This window comes from Hyla sarda, chromosome 4 (genome assembly GCF_029499605.1).
Source record: "Hyla sarda isolate aHylSar1 chromosome 4, aHylSar1.hap1, whole genome shotgun sequence".
NCBI classification, from domain to species: domain Eukaryota; kingdom Metazoa; phylum Chordata; class Amphibia; order Anura; family Hylidae; genus Hyla; species Hyla sarda.
In genome coordinates, this window is record NC_079192.1 from 58,252,124 (window position 1) to 58,271,637 (window position 19,514).

Below are 19,514 nucleotides of genomic sequence, written 5' to 3' on the forward strand. Positions count from 1 at the left end.
TGTCACTTCTGACACCCGATGCGTTCGTCCTGTATAATGCATAGATGTAGATGCGGGTGGCAGGCCGCTCTTCTCTGTTCCCACTGTAGTATGAGTATATGCCGTATATATGCCTATTATTCATATTTCCCAGAGAGAGCTGTTAGTGGCTGGAACCATCTGGCCAATCACAGCTCTCTGCGGGAAATATGAATAAGTGATGTGAATTCTATTCACGTTACTGGCCGGCCGGAGTATAGTGCAGAGATGTGAGCACAGGATAAAGCCGCTCCATCTCTGCAATAGATAGGATGATCGTATCGGGTGTCAGGAGTGACCCACGGGGCGATCTGTCTATTAGTACAGGTACTACAGCTCCCATCATGGAACATTCTGTTCCATGCTGGGAGTAGTAGTACTACCTAACAAATTTAAAAAATTGAGAAAAAAAAGTGAAACACAACTTTATTAAACACAATACATAACTGATAAAAAAAAATGTTAAAAATGATTATAAAAAATATATAATTTTTACTTTTAAATGGCCCCTTTCTACATTTTTAGAATTGTCGACTACATTTTTAGGTCCCTGCCCGCCCACATAAATTGATCCCTGTTTAAAAATTAACATTAACATTTTTTTTTTTGTGGCTTTATCATTTTTTATACACCCAAGAATGGAGTGTACATTTTAGGCTGCTTTCACACTATGAGTATTCATCCGTTATTAAACATCCATTTTCTGTATTGTATAATAAAAAAAATGGCTGTATAATAATGGATGAAATAACGGGTGCTAAGTAGTTTAAAAACCCCGCCGGGAGCCCTGAATGGCCGCCACCGAGGAGCCATTCAGGGCTCCTGGCGGGGTTTTTAAACTACTAATTTGACCCCCAAATGTATGCACCCCATGCATATTTATAATTAATTGGCCCCAGTGTGTTTATAATAATTAATTGGCTCCAGTGTGTTTATAATAATTCACTGGCCCCAGTGTGTTTATAATAATTCACTGGCCCCAGTGTGTTTATAATATTTCATATGCCCCACATTGTGCTTATCCTTATCCCCCCCCCCCCCCCCAGTGTCCTTATTTCCCCTCCCGCTGCCTGCTCCTCATCTTTTTGGAGCAGGGCAGAGGCGGGACATGTCGGGAACCGTACGGAGATGAGCAGCAGAGAATAGACATGTCCCGGTGGTGCGCTGATTGTGCTAGGAGCAGGGCAGCAGCGGGGACATGTCGGGCGGTGGTGGTGAATGAATAAAGCCTACTTGTGGGACATGTCGGCTTCATTCATTCACTGCCGCCAGTTCCCAACATGTCTTGCTGCTGCCCTGCTCCAAGAAGATGAGGAGCAGGCAGCGGGAGGGGAAATAAGGACACTGGGGGGGGGGGGGGATAAGCATAAGCACATTGGGGCCAATGAATTATTATAAACACACTGGGGCCAAAGAATTATTATAAACACACTGGGGCCAATAAATTATTATAAATCTGCATGGGGGCATACATTTGGGGGTCAAATTAGTAGTTTAAAAACTCCACCAGGAGCCCTGAATGGGTCCTCAGTGGCGGACATTCAGGGCTCTCGGCAGGGAATTTAAAATTGAAAGTAAAAATACACCGTACATCGCAGGGGAGTGGCGCATGCTGCCCGCTCCCCTGTTTAACAACTTCTGATCGCATTGGGTCTCAGAAGTGAGACCTGGTGCGATCAATCCCTCAGCCCATGTACTACAACCCCCATCATGGAATAGAGTCTGTTCCATGATGGTGGTAGTAGTACAAACACTAATGTAGCCTCCCCAGCCACCGTCCGACTCCCGCAGCTGAGGAACTACTACTCCCATCTTGGAAACTAGTCTGTTCCATGATGGGAGTGGTAGTAGTCCCGGCTTTGGGAGTCTGTAGGCAGAGTTGTTAAAACGGCCATAAAATAATGGTACATAACTGATGTTATAACGGGTCTTAATGGATGAATATGCCTGTTATTTTGACTGACATTATTCAGCCAATATCATCCGTTTTATCATCCGTTATTATACATCCGTTTTTTAATTATGCAATACAGAAAACGGCTATTTAATAACGGATGAATACTCATAGTGTGAAAGCAGCCTAAAATGTAGACTCCATTCTTGGGTGTATAAAAAATTATAAAGCCACAAAAAAAAAAAAAAAAAAAATGTTAATGTTAATTTTTAAACAGGGATCAATGTATGTGGGCGGGCAAGGACCTAAAAATGTAGCCCATAATAATAAAAATGTAGAAAGGGCCATTTAAATGTAAAAATAATATATTTTTTATAATAAATTTTTTATCATTTTTTTTATTAGTAATGTATTTTAATAAAGTGCGTGTGTGTGAGTTTCATTTTTTTTCTCTCTATTTTTTTACATTTTTTTAGGTAGTACTATTTCTCCCAGCATGGAACAGACTGTTCCATGATGGGAGCTGTAGTACCTGTACTAATAGACAGATCACAGCAGGTGTCACTCCTGACACCTGATGCGATTGTCCTTTCTATTGCAGAGATGAAGCTGCTTTCTCCTGCACTCGCATATAGAATAGAATTCACATCACTTATTCATATTTTCCGCAGAGAGCTGTGATTGGCCAGATGGTTCCAGCCATTCACAGCTCTCTGCGGGAAATATGAATAATAGGTATATATATACTGCATATACTCATACAGTGGGACCAGAGAAGAGCGTCCGGCAGCCCATATCTATACATTATACAGGACGATCGCATCGGGTGTCAGAAGTAACACCCACTGCGATCTGTCTATTAATGCAGGTACTACAGCTCCCAGCATGGAGCAGAGTGTGCTCTATGTTTGGAGCAGTAGTACCTGCAGTTGAGGACAGATCCCAGCGAGTGTCACTCACAAAGAATTTATTCTGATCAAATTTTTTTTTTTTTATTCGACAAATCGGCCGCATTGAATTTTTCAAAAAAATTTGCTCATCTCTAACAACAAGGTATAAGGTAAACTGGACAAAGGCTATGCAGAGCAGACTGAGGATCAGAGCAATGGACAAAATACTTATCCTATGGACATGAGCCCCCAACAGAACCCCCAGTGTCCCATCTACAACTAGCTTACCATCTACAACCAGTGTACCATCTATAACCAGTGTCCCATCTACAACCAGTGTTCCATCCACAAGTGCACTATCTACAACCAGTGTCCCGTCTACAACTAGGGTTGCCACCCAGCCCGTATTTTAATGCCTCTGCTGGTAATTTTGTAGAAAAAATATGCAAAAGCCAGTATTTTTTAGGAAGTAGCCCCTGGCCACTGTGGTCAGAATCAAATAATGCGTCCTTAGCTCTGCTGCCCTGGCCCTGCAAAAGAGTATGGCGCAGGGTGCGGGAATCAATTGGAATGGTTATGACACAAGGGGATCAGTCAGAATGGTTATGATACAGGATTCAGAGGGGGATCAATGAAATGAATAAAAGATGGCATGGGGGGGTTAACTGGAATGATTATGGCACAGGGGGATCAGGGGGGGGGGATTAATGTAATGTCACACATATATTATTAATTATGCAAATTCGAATGACAGGTATTTTTGCGAAAGAAAGGTGGCAACCCTATCTACAACCAATGTCCAATCCACAACAAGTGTACCATCTACAACCAGTGTCCAATCCACAACAAGTGTATCATCTATGCCCAGTGTACCATCTACAACCAGTGTCCAATCCACAACCAGTGTATCATCTACACCCAGTGTACCATCTACAACCAGTGTCCCATCTACAACAAGTGTATCATCTGCAACCAGGGTCCAATCCGCAAGCAGTGTGTCATCTACACCCAGTGTCCAATCCACAACAAGTGTAACATCTATACCCAGTGTACTATGCACAACCAGTGTCCAATCCACAAGTGTACCATCTACAACCAGTGTCCAATCCACAACAAGTGTATCATCTACACACAGCGTCAAACCCACAAGTGTATCATCTACGCCCAGTGTACTATCTACAACCAATGTCCAATTCACAACCAGTGTCCCATCTACACCCAGTGTACCATCTACAACCAGTGTCCAATCCACAACAAGTGTACCATCTATACCCAGTGTACTATCTAGATCCAATGTCCAATCCACAACCAGTGTACAATCCACAACAAGTGTACAATCTATACCCAGTGTACTATCTACATCTAATGTCCAATCCACAACCAGTGTACAATCCACAACCAGTGTACAATCTACAACCAGTGTCTGGTAAAAAGGCCAAAAAAGGAAAAATTCCCACAAAAAAGATTTTTACTTGCAGAAAAAGATAAACTTATTGACCAGGCAAGTTAAATATTTGCCTATATTTAGGCTGTGCATTTTATTTGCAGTACTGTTGTAGCAACATTGTGATACTGCCATGTTGTTACCACGATCTTCTAAAATTGCGGTGAAAAATGTAGCAAATCATGGTTAACTGTCCTATTTTATTAGAATATTGTTTATTTGCTGCAAAGACAAATGCAATACTATGACAGTAAAGCAAAGCAGCAAAGTCAAAAATGCCCAAAATAGTAAATTGCTAATTTAAAAATGAAATACATGACCTTGGGGAAAAAAATATCTCAATTTTTAACATTTTCACAGCGTGAGACTATACGATAATTTATATGCATGTCCACAAAAAAAGAAAGAAAGAAAACGCAACAAAAGCGACCTAAAAATTACATAGAAAAGACTCCCCCATTATTTCTTGCATACTCTGTAGTTCTGTTTGTAGTCAGCCTATTGTAGTGACATAGGTCCGCATAGGAGCTGTACTGTAAGGCCGGGTTCATGCGACAACATTTTCGACCGGAATTCTGCTGCGTGAAGGTTAACATGTAGGTGAATGGGTTTTATGGTAACCCATTCACACTGCAGAATGTTATGGTCGGAATTACCGACAGAAAATTCTGATCAAATAATTCCGCCAGAATATTGAGCCTGCCTAATGTTCTGGCGGAATCTGCACCGCAGACACTGCCGTCTATCTGGACGGCAATGTCTGTGTGGTCCTAGCGCCATTTGATTCAGTCGGCACTGGGCGGCACTCGGAATCTCTGGCTAGATTTTTTTGAATGGAGCAAGATCGCACTTATTCAAATGCTGTTCCCATTCAAACAGTGGACACAGTACCTGCTGGCGCCATTGTAACAGCTGGAGGCACCCTGGTTGGGAAATCCAGAAACAAACACACTGTATAATTTTTTGTTACCTTCCATGATAAAAACATAAAGCGATATTGTCATAACCCAATAGGAGAACGTACGGTGAATGGCGATTAGCACATTCGACATTTGACTTGCTTCAACCTATTTTTCAGCTGAAGTGTTGATGGATATAAAACTTTCTCAGAGAAGGCATTTATCAAATGAAAGGCGACTGACACTTCCAGGTATTCAAAAAATGTCAAGGATTTTCTAATTTCCTCTCCATTTAGAGTTAATTTGTGGGGACGACATAGAAAAGGCGCTCAAATGTAAGCAGTGGGAATTTTTTTTATAGTTTCATTTTTCTAATTTATAGTTTCTTATTTTACAAGCATACATTTACTTTATTTTTTTTCTACTATTAGTTTTAATGTATTATTGCCCTTAATTTTATAACCATGTATTTAATAAAAAATGACATCATAAAGGCATTAAGTAATAATAATAATAAAATTACTAAAAAATTAGGAACGTTAAAAAATGTCATTACTTTTTTTTACTTGAAGCAAATGACATTATTTTTCCACCTGGTCCTTTGTGATGCAGGTCACATGACATGCTAAGACGCAATCAATTACTACTCCTTCACCGTTTTCAAGAAAAATATAGAAGGGCAGAAACTTTTCTGGGGTAGATTAACCATTCATGTGCCACGATCCCTAGCCATCGTTAGCCCGGGTGCTGTGCAGCATGGTGGGGTACATTGACTGTTAGCGTTATGCAATATGTAATAGTGCGGAGTATTATACCAGTTATCAGGTAATCAATGTCAGTTCCCTTGTGAGACAAGTAAAAAGTTTATAAAAAAGGAGATAAAATACAATGTAATAAAAATCCCACCCACCCAAAAAAAATTTGAAGTACCGTATTTTTCGCCCTATAGGACGCACCGGCATATAAGACGCACCCAATTTTAAAGGTGCAAAATCTAGAAAAAAAATATTATGAACCTAACAGTGATCTTCTACCTGCGGACCTCCAGTTGTTGCAAAACTACAACTCCCAGTATGCCCGGACAGCCGTTGGCTCTCCGGGCATGCTGGGAGTTGTAGTTTTGCAACATCTGGAGGTCCGCAGGTTGAAGACCACTGGTATAGGAGGTAATACTCACGTGTCCCCGCCGCTCCGGATCCGTCACCGCTGCCCTGGATGTCGCTCCATCGCTGTTGCCGCGTCCCCGTGGTGTCCCTGAAGCTTCTTCCCCGGGATCCACGCTCTCCGTCGCCGTCATCACGTCGCCGTCATCACGTCACTACGCACGCCGCTCCTATTGGATGACGGGACGGCGTGCGCGACGACGTGATGACGTCGAAGGAGAGCACCGGCCATGCAGGGGATCCCGGCATGGAGCAGACACCGAGGAGGCAGGTAAGGTCCCTCCCGGTGTCCTGTAAGCTGTTCGGGTCCCGAACAGCCCGACTGAGCAGCCGGGTTAGTGTCACTTTCCCTTCAGACGTGGCAGTCAGCTTTGATCGCTGTGTCTGAAGGGTTAATACAGGGCATCACCACGATCGGTGATGTCCTGTATTAGCCGCGGGTCCCGGACGATGGTGGCCGCAGGGACCACCGCGATAGGTGTGTGTATTCGCCGTATAAGACGCAGCAACTTCCCCCCCCCCCCCCCAGTTTTAGGGAAGAAAAAGTGCGTCTTATACGGCGAAAAATACGGTATATTTTCCCTTTATATCCCTTCTTATATCTGAAAAAAATAAAAATACACAAATTTGGTATTGCCCCATCCATACTGATCCAAGCAATACAAATAATGTTATTATTTATCCCGCAAGTTAAACACTGAAAAAATAAAATAAATAAATAAAACAGCATGATTACGGTATTTTGTAAATTTACCTCCTAAAAAACGTAAAAGAAAACAATCAAAAAGTCATGCATATTACAAAATGGTACTGACAAATACTACAAGTTTTCTGGTAAAAAATTTGACCTAAAATAGCACCATCAAGTGAAAAATAAAAAAAGTCATGGATCTTGTAATATGGCGAAACCAAATATTATTTTCTATTATGGCAATTAGGGATGAGCGAATCGAATCTGACGAATCCGAATTCGTTAAAGGAAAACTGTCACATATTTTCTCCTGCACTATCCACAGGTATTGGTGGATAGTGCGGGAGACGCTGATTAAAACGAGCCCTACCTTGGTCTGATCCGCTCCGCCGTTCACCCGCAATTGTAGTTTTAATCTCTGCGTATATCCTGCTGTAACTGGCAAAGGCGGGGCTTCTGCGGGCTAACTGACACTGACGTCAGCGCCACTCATGAATATTCATCCCTCCTGTTCTCCCTCTCTTCGCCGCTCCTAACCAGAGGTAGGGATGGATATTCATGAGCGGCGCTGACGTCAGTGTCCATTAGCCCGCAGAAGCACCGCCTTTGCCAGTTACTGCAGAATATGCTCAGAGATTAAAACTACAATTGTGGGCGAATGGCGGCGCGGATCAGACCAAGGTAGGGCTCGTTTTAATCAGCGTCTCCGGCACTATCCACCAATACCTGTGGATAGTGCGGGAGAAAATATGTGACAGTTTTCCTTTAAGAATTTCAGAAAAAATTTGATTCGTAATCAACGCGCGATTCGATTGCGTGAACAGCTTCATTAAACTACATTTAGTGCAGTCCAGGCTCCAGGGCATTTAAAATGGCACATCCACATGTATGGACATGGGGCAAGGAATCCTGGAAAGGTGGGAACAAGGGTCGCCGGGATGACCCTGAATCACATGCAGCATGCAGCCTATCAGAAGCCAGCCACCTCTGTGATGTCGCAGCCCTATATAATCGCAGTCATCTTGTAGCCAGTAACATCAGCATTCTTTTACAGAGAGAGGGACAGACAGCGCTGTGTGTTGCACAGAATAGCATTTTTACAGCAGCGATTCACCTCCCAGTCACATCACCGTTCTATTGCAGAGAGAAAGGGACAGAGAGCAGTGTGTTGCACAGAAAAGCTTTTTTGTTTTTACAGCAGCGATTCACCTCAAGCCCAAATCAAGCCTAGAAGCACTGATAGGGAAAGGAGTGAGATAGGACAGGAGGACAGTCCGAAGGAGGACAGTCCGACGGCATGCGCACAAACATCCATGTCAGTTGAATAATACTAAGTCCGCTGGCATGCGCAGTGACCCCAATGGAAACGAAACAGAATCTAAGTCCAGTGTCATGCGCAAGAGTAACTCGTGAACACAGTGAGTATACACAGGGTTTCAATACAGTTGGATGACATGCGCGTCGCTTGTCAGTGACGCGCGTGTTTACTCACGTGATCACGTGACGCACTTGGGAACATATCGTGATTGGCCATGAGAACAATAACAAAAAAACACGTGACCTGGATGCTCTGCTAGGATAGGTTAATACATGAGAAGTGGAGATAGGCTGAGGGGCCGCGGCGAGTTTTAATGACATCAGACGCCGTAGTATATAAGGAACCACGGGACACCGAAACGTTGGAGGCGCTGGCTAATGCTCTGATTTTTTTAATTAGCAGCCACTAACAACTCCCCATAAACAGTTCATCATATCCCAAGATGATGATCGCTGTGCAATTATTCTGACATTAATTGCAGTCACTACTATAATATTACAAGGGGAGCTGATCTGAGGCTGTGATTTTAAATAATTAGTGGTGTAGATTACACCATAAGGAAAATTACACATTACTATTTAGTTTAATATTTTAATAGGATCAATAAAAGTTACATTTTAGGAGGCACTTAGTTTAAGGGTTCCCCCTGGGGGTTTCCCCTAAAATAGTTGTGAATATATTATGACCCTGGTACCCCCTGTTGGGCAATTGTTGTGATAAATACTGTTTTAAGCGTAGTGGAGCGCATTGCCCTCCCCTCATAAGTGCATACCACATACATACATCTAAGTGGTGTACCATTTTGTTCGTGATAAAGTCTTGAGGGCCTAGATACTGTGAAAGGCCAGCCAAAAGTACACACCTGTTGGTGTTGTAGACAAATACTCTTTTAAGAGTAGTGGAGAATATTGTACTCTCCTCATATACGCGCTAAGTATGTCAGGCAGAGAAGTGCCAATGACGTGAACAGAGGAGTGGCAGAGGCTTAAATTCATCAGGCCTGAGCTCCCGGTATCAGCTGGCGGTCGTTTCTCGACCAACAACCCATCTGCCGTCATCGATTGGTTAATACAATCATCCACTTCTTCACAAGTGAAATCTGACACCCCCAATCAACAGGTGGGTTTCTCAGACACAACCCTCAGTTGGCATGGCCCGGGAGCAATCCATTTCCTCCCATTGCCTCTGTCCTATGCTGTTCCCTACCCCACATAAGCATCTTATGCTGTGGGTTCAGCTCCACTATCTAGTGAGGGCGATATACTAGAGGACAGTCAGCAGCTACTGCACAGCCAAAAAGTGGAGAAGACATCCGCCGCTTCCTCCTCTAGGCGGGCAAATAGTGATGAGGAGAGTGATGTGGGAGGTGGTGTTGCGAGCGTTCAGGCTCCTCAAGCAGACACTGTTGAGGAACCTGAGGAGGACATAAGTGACATGCAGACACAACTCTATGATGGTGAAGCCGATCACACTTGGGAGCTGGGGGCAGAAGGGGCTTCATCATCACTATCAGGAGAAGAGAGTTGCAGGTTGCTCATGAGGCAGCAGCTGAGCCAGCAAGGTGGAAGCATGGTTGGCAGTCAGCATGGTGGCAGGAGTGGAAAGTCTGGAGCCAAATGTGCCCGGGTAGACCACCTGCTTCGCGGCAGTCTACCTTCCTGGGAGGTAGTGGAACAGGGGTTCCTGGAGTTGGTGGCAGTAGCAGTCAATCAGTGTGGACTGTTGGTGGGAAAATCAGCTACTCAGTGGTGTGGCAGTTTTTTATCAAGCATCCAGAGGATGTTAACCTAGTCACATGAAAGATGTGTCGGCAGTAGGTGAAGCGGGGCCAGGGTCCCAATGTTGGTACCATGGCCCTGCATCAACATATGCAGCGTCACCATAAAGCGGCCTGGGAAAACCATGGCTCTGATGTAGTGGTCCAGCCTGCTGCATCACCCAGTGGCACGCCGCTCCCTGTTTCAGCCAACCAAGGCTCCACCACCTCAGCTGAAGGGAGCTGTGTATCATACCCATCTTCTGTAGCTCCAGATGCTCCTGCTCCTCCTACTTCAAGTCAGTCATTCCGCCAGCAAGCCTGAGCCATGCATGCGCCCTGCATGGCACACATGTTCAATCTTGTTGTCAAGCAGTTCCTGAAGTGTTCCCTACATCTGCAAGACATCCTAACAATGGGAAGGAAACTTTGCATGCACTTCAGCCACTCGTTCACCGCAAAGCACACCCTCCTTGAGCTGAAGCATCAGAATGGTATCCCACAACATAGTCTGAATTGTGCCATCGTCTACAGTTGCTAATGAGTAGCTTTCATCACCTGCATAGTGAAGGAACTCATCAGCAGCAGGTATACCTGGAGCAGGACCTTAACCAACAGGTGGTGACATACCTTGACATGACCATGCCAACATACCTTGAAGATCCGCTGGACTTCTGGGCAGTCAAACTTGATTTGTGGCTGCAACTAGCAGAGTTTGCCTTGGAAAAGCTGTCCTGCCCAGCCACTAGTGTGCCATCAGAGCGGGTGTTTAGTGCAACGGGAGCCATAGTAACCCCAAGAAGAACTCATCTGTCCACGAACAATGTGGAGAGACTGACCTTTGTGAAGATGAATCAGGCATGGATCAGCCAGGATTTCCACCCACCAATGCCAGATGCATCAGAGTAGATTGACCATGGTGTCACACCAACACTTCGCAAATATGGATAGTGCTAAGCATATTTGAGGTGCTGCTCCCCAGTTACAGACATTCCTTGGCATCAGACCACAAGTAAGTATTGAGCATATGCATTAGCTACAACTTTTCTTAGGATAACATATATGTACCCACATTTTTTTTTTTAATCAAACGGAAAGGTGTGCAAAATACACAATGTGTCATCTATACCACAAAGTATTGATGTGATGCATAGACCTCTAAAAGGTGGAAGGGAACAATGTATGCTCCATTGTAGCAGGTGGGGGTAAAAAATTCCCCTGTAAGGCCTACTCTTGCCCTATTAATTTCCTTCTTGGCAAGTGTTACTCACCCTAAAATGGGCGGCCCCACACAGGAACCTCTCCCTATTTCCCCTTACAAACACTGCCATTTCACAGGGTTTTTTGGTGGAAATAGCGAGAGTTTCCTGTGTTGGGCTGCCCTTTCTAGGGCGAGTAACACTTGCCAAGAAGGAAATTAATAGGGCAAGAGTAGGCCTTACAGGGGAATTTTTTACCCCCACCTGCTACAATAGACAATACGTTGTTCCCTTCCAACTTTTCGAGGAAAGTGTTACTCGTCTTAAAAAGGGCGGCTCCACACAGGAACCAATCCCTACTTCCACCTAAAAACCCTGGGAAATGGCAATGTTTGCAGTTGGAAATAGGGAGAGGTTCCTGTGTGGGGCTGCCCTTTTTAGGGCAAGTAACACTTGCTAAGAAGGGAATTAATAATTGTGAGAGTAGGGCCTTACAGGGGAAGTTTTCACCCCCTCCGGTTACAATGAACGATACGTTGTTCCCTTCCACCTTTTAGAGGTCTTTGCATCATATCAATACTTGGTTGTGTAGGTGGCACTTGGTGTTTTTTGCACACCTTTTTGGGTACATATATTTTATCCTAAGAATATTATTAAAAGTCCTCAATAGTGATGAGCGGCATAGGCCACATTCGAATTTGCGATATTTTTCGAATATATGGACGAATATTCGTCATATATTTGCAAAATTTGCATATTTGTTATATTTCCTTTTTTTCTATGCGCACATGCGAAAATATATGCGTATATGCGAATATTCACGAGTATTGAGCCCTCCCTTCTTTAATGGTATAGGGAACTAATGGGCTAGTGTATTAACTCTGTGATTTTTGTTGTCCATTGAAACCAATAGGCCCATTGTGGGCTATGGGGATCTCATGGTATGTAAAACTGTAAGATAAGCAGGAGGGTCTCGGCAGTACAGTGGATGGGAGACCTTGTGGTGGTTTGAGACTTGGTTGGGACAGAGTGTTACAGTGTTGTGGTTTACCTTTACTTTCCTGGAAAAGCTGCTGAGTTTCCCATAGCAACCAATCAGATCGCTTCTTTCATTTTGCAGAGGCCTTGTGAAAAATGAAAGAAGCGATCTGATTGGTTGCTATGGGCAACTGGACAACATTCCTTTGCACAGGTTTTGATAAATCTCCCCCTATGGGGAGATTTATCAAAACCTGTCCAGAGGAAAAGTTTCTGAGTTGCCCATAGCAGCCAATCAGATTGCTTCTTTCATTTTTAACAAGGCCTTTGAAAAATGAAAGAAGCAATCTGATTGGTTGCTATGGGCAACTGGGCAACCTTTACTCTGCACAGGTATTAATAAATATCCCATTATGTTCCTTAACCTCCCATTCATTCATTCATTCATTCATACCCAGCATTACACATTACATCCAGTTTCAATTAACCCCAATACCCATATTTGGAACCCCATAATTCCCACGGTTCAAAGGCTTTCTTAATTACCAATTGACCTACATTTGTCAATCACGAGTAAAAAAGGTAAACCACATCACTGTAACACTCCGTCCCACCCCAAGACTTGAACCACCGCACGGTCTCCCATCCACTGTACTGCCAAGACCCTATTGCTTATCTTACAGTTTTACATACCATGAGATCCCCATAGACCACAATGGGCCTATTGGTTTCAACAGGCAAAAAATCACAATTAATGCACTAGTACAGTGGTCTCCAACCTGCGGACCTCCAGATGTTGCAAAACTACAACTCCCAGCATGCACGGACAGCTAACGGCTGTCCGGGCATGCTGGGAGTTGTAGTTTAGCAATATCTGGAGTTCCACAGGTTGGAGACCACTGCACTAGCCCATTAGTTCTCTATGCCATTAAAGAAGGGAGAGCTCAATATTTGCAAATATGCGCATTTGCGAAGAGCAGAGAGGGATGCAGTGATCACTGTGATGTGTACTGTGGAAATAAAAGTGAATATTCGTAATTGCGAATATATAGTGCTATATTCGCAATGTTCGTGAATTCGCGAATATGTGATAATCACGATTAAAATTCGAATTGCGAATATTCGCGAGCAACGCTAATCCGCAATACTTGTGCACACTAGCACTTTTATAAAAGAGACCGTTTTCTTCTGCCTACTATTCTGATCCTGCCACCTACCTGATGCTATGCATCTGATGCCAAGTTTTACTTTTTTCACCCACCTTCATCACTGGGTACTGGTATTGCCACCCACTGCCCCACTATGTCACCGGGTCACTTTCAGGACTCCTGACTCCAGGCTGCCTCATACTGCCACCATATGTTCTCCTCATGCTGCTGCCAGCTCCAGGCTGTCTCATTCTGCCACCATATGTTCTCCTTATGCTTCTGCCACCTCCAGGCTGTGTCATTCAGCCACTATATGGTCTCCTCATGCTTCCGTCACCTCCAGGCTGTGTCACTGTACCACCATGTGGTCTCCTCATGCTGCTGGCATATTAAATAAAACTTTTTAGGTTCATCTATTTGAAATCTTCAAATTAAATTAAAAAAAAATATCTTTAATCTTTTCAATTGTGAGGCCCTATGGTCTTGTTAGGCTGTTGCCACCTCCAGGCTGGGTCATTCAGCCACTATATGGTCTGCTCATACTGATGCCACCTCCAGGTTCTGTCACTGTGCCGCTCTGTGACAGTGATTCTAATAGCGATGCCTCTAATCTGCATGTCATACTGAATAACAGTATTATTTCACTAACCCAGCAAGGCAAAGTGTTCTATACCCCTATTGAGACTCTCTGTAGGCCAGAAATAGCCGTTTTTAATACAGATTTGCCACAAATAAATTTGTACTGAACAAAGCTTTTTCAGTAAATTTGGCGAATTGCCCGGATGCAATTTTTCAAAAAATTCGCCCATCTCTAATGGCAATGTAGTAAAAAAATAACCTATATAAATTTGGTATAGTTGTAATTTTACTGATCCACAAAATTCGGTGAATGATGTCAATTTAGAAAAAACTGATTGAGAAAATTGCATTTTTTCCCCTTTGAGCAGCAAAAAAAGAGTAGAGTAAATAAAAGTGAACCAAAAAGATATATAAACCCTAAAATGGTAGCAGAAATGTACAAATTGTTCTGAAAAACACAGGCCTCTCATTTGGCTTTGTCGACAGAAAAATAAAAAGTTATGGCACTTAGAAGTCGACGATGGGAAAATTAAAAAAATAAATAAATAAATTCTGGGGAATTAAGCACATAAGGCATGCCAGGGAAAGGGGATTACAATGAAAACAATATATATATATATATATAAAAAAAAAAAAAAAAAAATATATATATATATATATATATATACACATATATATCCAACAATGAAATGGCGCAGCACTCCAACGAAATATCCAAAAGAAACTGAGTTTATTCACCACATGTTACCAACAGCAACGTTTCAGCTCAACACTAGAGCCTTTTTCAAGCCTGTCTCTCCCTCCTCCCATTGTATGTGTGCTCAGTCACACTGGAGGCAACGGGGAGCAGACTGCATGTCGGCCTAATGCTGCTGTAATTGCCCACTGGCCCCTGGTTTTTGCTTATCACGCACAGGTAGGTTAGCGTTAGGTCCCGTGCCATTTGAGAAACCTTGGCGTTGGTGTGCGGGCTCTGGTATGTCCTTCATATAAGGATACACTGGCGAATGTCTCAATTTTAACATCAGTGTTGAGGGATAGCCAATGCCTTTGTATACATCTATCACAGTAGTGCACCCATATTCCTGTATTGTATTATTCTAATTGTTACACATCCACACCGTCTATCTGGTGTAGGATTCTATTTTGGCACTTGTAGTCCGCTGCAGGCATCCTCCATTGTATGCATTTTTATGCTGGGGATCGCCCCTAGCAACGGACTACAAGGGCAGGATCTGCTCCCCCAGTATAAATGCACAACCGCATTTGGGGTTGAGCACCTCCTGCCATTTGAGACCACGTTTTTTGTGGTAGTTTTTTTTAAATTAATTAATTAATTAATTAATTTATATATTAATTTTTTACAGTGTTTTTTTTCAGTTTTGGAAACAAACTACCCTATTCAACAGGGCTTATCCACATCCTGGCTTACCGGCAATCTGTCCATGTGGAATAATTGACAGGTCACTTACTCTTTTGTATTTGAAATACACACCCCAAAAAATGATGAGCTAAAATGTACAGTGTGTCCAACAGTGGGTAACCCCATTGAACATAATGGAATAGGCATTGCACTTGTCTTTGTAGCTTATTATGACATGTGACTGCATGTTAAATTACGCTCAAGAATTATACTGTGGGAACGAAGCCCAAGAACGGGGTCATTCACTGTATCTTTCCCACTTGGTATCCACAGGTCAACCTTGTGTGAACCGAAAAACAGAACTGAAAACGTTTTTTGCAAAGTTCATAATAACTAAAGAGACGTTATTAGAAGCCAGAAGTGAAACAATAAAACAGCACACAGCATGGCGCAAAACAATACAGTGTCTTAAGCTGGTCATGGATCGGCCACAATGCGGCCCATCAGTAGTCCATCATATGAAAGACCCCCATGAGCAAAATGACTGAATGAACTGGCAGATCAGTGTTTCCCAAGCAGGGTGCCTCCAGCTGTTGCAAAACTACAACTCCCAGCATTCATATATTCCCTCTCCCTCTCATATATATAAAGGGTTACTCCGAAGGAAGACATTTTTTTTTCAAAACAAACAGATTTGTAAATTATCACGAACATAGAGAAACAAAGCACTGAGCACTGACCAGTTTGTACCATCAGGAATCTTTATTAAGATCATCCAGGTATCCATGTGCAGGGGGAGAGCGGGCGGTGGGTGAGACTTCGGGCAACGACCGTGTCACGCGTTAGCGCTTCCTCAGGCCCTGCTCGAAGTCTCACCCACTGTCCGCTCTCCCCCTGCACATGGATATCTGGATGATCTGAATAAAGATTCCTGATGCTACAGACTGGTCAGTACTCCATGCTTTGTTTCTCTATGTTTGTGATGTTTTACCAATGACTGTGATACGTTGCAGCACTGACCCACAGCACTATACCAGCGGAAGTGTTGTTACATGCTGACATAGGTATACTGAGAGTTACGTAGAAAGGTGCTCTTGTTCCTATTCTTGACGAGATTTGTAAATTACTTCTATTTAAAAATCTTAGTCCTCCCAGTACTTTTCAGCTGCTGTATGTTCCACAGGAAGTTGTGTAGTTCTTTCCAGTCTGACCACAGTGATCTCTGCTGACACCTCTGTCCGTGTCAGGAACTGTCCAGAGCAGGATAGGTTTGCTATCGGTATTTGTTCCTGCTCTGGACAGTTCCTGACACGGACAGAGGTGGAAGCAGAGAGTACTGTGGTCAGACTGGAAAGAACTATACAACTTCCTCTGGAGAATACAGCAGCTCATAAGTCCTGGAAGGATTAAGATTTTTAAATAGAAGTAATTTACAAATCTGTTTAACTGTTAAAATTCTTCTGAAGTAACACTTTAAGAAATGGATCAACTAAGAAACTACAATGAGTGCCAAAAGTACAATGGGTGATGTTGCCTTTGATACAATGTCTATGGGCATAGTGTGACCGTTACGATATTACATCTGTTGAGGGATGCAATGTGTGGGAACATGCCATTATATCTTTGGTCTTAGATTTTCCCATAGTCCATGAGAATAACTATTCCGTGTGTCTCGGATCTTTCACCATGGCACAGTATGGACACATCAAATTCTGCTATAATTTTTTTTCAAAGTTATCGGGTATATCTGCCAGGACCGGTTCCACGTTGAGCAGCCCGTAACCTATGAAGCCATGCATCTTCATGGTTCTGAGAGGCTGCTGTCACCATGTAGCCTGTGTTTCTGCTCTTATCTCTCCCTAAAATATGCTTCCCTTTTGCAGTTCGCAGAATCCATTAACATATCTGGAAGTTTCCACAGTATCATGTTCTTCCATCTCACTTCCAAGCAGAGCATATTTTGTCTGGCAGAGGCTTGTTGTTTCACATGTCATCATACCAGGCCTTCATCAGGGACCCAAGCCTGCTGTGGCTTTGTCAAATTAATTCCTTCTAAATCCTACCAAGCTGAGAATGCTGAGGCTTGACCTGCACTGTCATGGCCAAAAGTTTTGTGACTGACAGAAAGTTTATGTTTGCAGCTTCATTTTTTTTTTTTTTTTAGACATCCCTATGGCATGATGAAGTACAACTATAAGCATTTCAAAAGTGTTTAAGTTTTTCTTGACAAATACATCAAGTTTAGGCAAAGACTCAACATTCAGTGTTTACCCTTCTTCTTTTCCAAGACATGGAAAATCTCCCTGGCATGCTGGTTATCAGCTCCTGGGACAAATCTTGACTGGTGCCAACTCATTCTTATCTTCTGTGTTTTTGTTTGTCCACTCACTCTTTGGGGATTGACCTCAAATGGGATTTAGATTTTTGGAAGTTCCTGGCTACGGACCCAAAATGTAAATGTTTTGTTCACTGAGCCACCTAGTTATCACTTTTGCCTTGTGACATGGTCTTCATCATGTTGGAAAAAGCATTGGTCATCACCAATTGCTCCTAGATCATTGGGATAGGTTGCTTCAGGATGTTTAGATACTAGCAAGTGCCATGGCCGTATTCCTAAAGAGGATTCTGCCATTGGATCGGTTCAACACTAGTGCAGAGCGGTTTTAGAGCATCTGCACGCAAAGTGAGGACAAGACTTTTGAAAGTGCCTGGTGTCAAAAAATATTCAACCTTAGAACAGGATGGACACCAATTCCCTTGTCATCCCCTGTGTGTCTTATTGTACTTATCCCCGATTGTCCGTTCTGTGATATAATTTTTCCAGACTAACCGTAAATATCGGGTGTCATATAAATGGTTGTAAGAGTCTTGTGGCAATTTTACCATTTAAGATGTATCACCTTGGCTGCGGCACCCCAGAAATCCGTTGTATGGAGCGAACTTCGCTCTGTGCTAGATGACTGGCCATGCAGAGGCTCGTGATGGTCACGCCCCACTCGTGACGTTACGGCCATGCCCCCTCAATGCAAGTCTATGAGAGGGGGCATGATGGCTATCACGCCCCCTCCCATAGACTTGCATTGAGGGGCATGTCCGTGATGTCATGAACGGGGCACGGCCGTGACATTGCGAGCCTCCAGCGCTGCACCCGACGCTCTAAACGAATGCCGGGTGCATCAGACATCTTTGGATAGGGGATAAGATGTCTAGGGGCGGACTACCCCTTTAAGGGTAACAAAGAAACCCCTTCTCTCCAAGAAAAACATAAAAGACCAACTGACACGCTGCAGGAAGTACAGAGATTGAACTACTGGGGTAAAGATATTTATTCAGATGAACACCACCTTTACACTGGTTGAGACATCGGAAAAATTACTGGAGAAGAAAAGGTCATGCTGCTACCATGAATCCTGTGTCATGCCAACAGGAAAGCATCCTGAGAGCATTTATATGCGGGGTGCTTTTTTATTCCAGTAATGGACAATTTTTTCTAAGAACATCAACAAAGAATGATATCTAAACATCCTCCAAGAGCAACTTCCCCCAACGATCAGTTCGGGAGTGAACAAGGCTTTTTTCAGTATAATGGAGCAAGGTCACAAGTAGTAACTAAGTGATTTTTTTAACAAAACATTGAAATATCGAGTCCATGACCGAGAAACTCTCCAAATTTTAATCCCATTAAGAACCTATGGTCAATGCTCCAAAATCAGGTGGACAAATAAAAGCACAGAAATTGTGATAACCTCCAAGCACTGATCAGGTTAGAACGGGTTGTCATCAGTCAGGATTTGGCCCAGAAGCTGATGTCCAGCATGAAAGGGCAAAGAGCAGAAGTCATAAAATGGAGAAGGGGCAAACACTATAAATATTGAGTCTTGGCCAGGAATGTAAAGTTCTGTAATTACTAAATCAATACTGCCATGGCCAATATGAAAAGAAATCTTTCAAGTCACCAGTTTTTGTAGGTGAATGTTGGCCACAACATTATATAATTTTGAGCCAAATGGTAAACTTTTCTCTCAATAGTTTGTTCAAACCATTAGTTGGCCTTGGTGGCACTTCATCATCTGTTGACTGAGATCTTGACTTTTTTTTTAACCAAGTATCATAAAGAATCCATGTGCTTCTCTGTTGAGCTGTGAACCATCATTTAGGATAAAAAGGGTCTAAT